Source organism: Belonocnema kinseyi, chromosome 4 (assembly GCF_010883055.1).
Source record: "Belonocnema kinseyi isolate 2016_QV_RU_SX_M_011 chromosome 4, B_treatae_v1, whole genome shotgun sequence".
NCBI classification, from domain to species: domain Eukaryota; kingdom Metazoa; phylum Arthropoda; class Insecta; order Hymenoptera; family Cynipidae; genus Belonocnema; species Belonocnema kinseyi.
Window position 1 is genome coordinate 17,539,007 of NC_046660.1, and position 1,589 is coordinate 17,540,595.

The 1,589-nt window shown below is 33.0% G+C and overlaps 1 protein-coding gene across 1 annotated transcript in view; it reads right to left on the bottom strand.

Annotated features, from left to right (window-relative positions):
* Positions 1-1,589, bottom strand: part of LOC117171561 (protein Tube) — a 36,505-nt gene that overhangs the window by 5,536 nt on the left and 29,380 nt on the right. The gene's annotated exons all lie outside the window — the stretch shown is intronic.

Below are 1,589 nucleotides of genomic sequence, written 5' to 3' on the forward strand. Positions count from 1 at the left end.
TTATTTACAAAAAAAGTTCTTAGGTTCAAAAAAACATTCAGTGAACTGAAAAACTGTCGTCGGTAATATAGGTATTTAGCTGTGTCACATGCCCTTAAATCAGAATTTTCAAATGAACGATTTTAATTCTAAATCTCATCATAAACAACCTTCGAAAATAATTAATGAGGTTATAACATAAACCTACATTACCGATTATCAACCTAAAGTCGATAATGTCGGAGTCTAAATTGCCTAAGACGATAATTTCGGAATCTAAACCAATTTAACCGACTTAACGTTGGCGCCATACATAACCGGTAACAATGTATAGATTGGTGGCTTCTTAGCGCGGATGCGAACCTTTATCATCTGTCGTTAAATCACCAGTCACTTTTTTACCGATGTATGTTCTTAGGGATTCTTGTAGGATTAAATCCAACTAATTATTTAATTCAATATTCAAATGCGGCCTACACCTGCAAGTTACTTTTGAAGATTGAATTAGTCCAATAATTTTAAACAATATTAAATGAAGCTCGACTAGCACCCCCCACTCCGCTGAGTAGTAAGGCTGTGTAGGCAATCCCTACAGTACTTCTTCCCCAGTGATAGCGATATAAAAAATATTTTTACTGATTCGTATAAAAAAATAGTCTAAAATTTCCGACATGAATATGACAAATACGCATCATATAACTAGACTTATATCTTTTCTGTTCTACATCTAAAATTTGCACAAACAATAACATAAACGATGACATACATGCGAAAATGTAAAATTCATTATGTGAAAGAATAAAATAAAATAAAATTTATCAGGGCGTTAGGTTTCGAACACTCTAAAGTTCAAACTTCGTACAATTTCATGGAGATTGAAGAAACACAAGCCGGACACGTTACCACTTACCTAAAACACATAAGGTACTATGGGTATTTTTTTGATGTTTAAATATTCCGTAGAAAAATATGAAATATACGTTTTGAATAACCGCATTTTCTCCGTTCCAATAGCAGAAAATGTAAAAGGCAAAATAGGAATAGCTCGACTTCGGTCTATTTTTGTGTGAAAGCTGTCAAAAAAGTTGAACATAGCTGTCAATTTCCTCACATTAAAAATAAAAACGCTCCAAAATTGAAGGATGAAAGCATCGATAAACAACGAACACGAGAGACGCTTTCGTATTCACATATTATTTGATTAATTATTCTAAATTTTAAATTAATCATAAATCAAAAATTTTACAGTTTCCGCCAGGGTAAAATTAAAGATCTTTGGTAAAATTAAAAATCTCGATTTAATTTTTAATCACAGTGACTAATATCAATTTTAAAATCACGCAAAACAGCACCAAAACTGGTACTGGTGAACGAAATCACTGACACTCTTCACATGTTAATCCGTTTTCATTGATGACACTATAATCCAAATAAAAGTGGGTAAGTTGAAGGAACAGTGACAAATTAAACAGTTTACAGAAATGTTGCTTTTGAATTAGGCACAGTTACTCACAAAATACGAGGGTAGTTCAATAAGTCCTTAGAATGACCAACAGATGGCGCGCGAATCGCTCCAAATCATCTGTTTTCAGTCAGCACCACTCCCGACT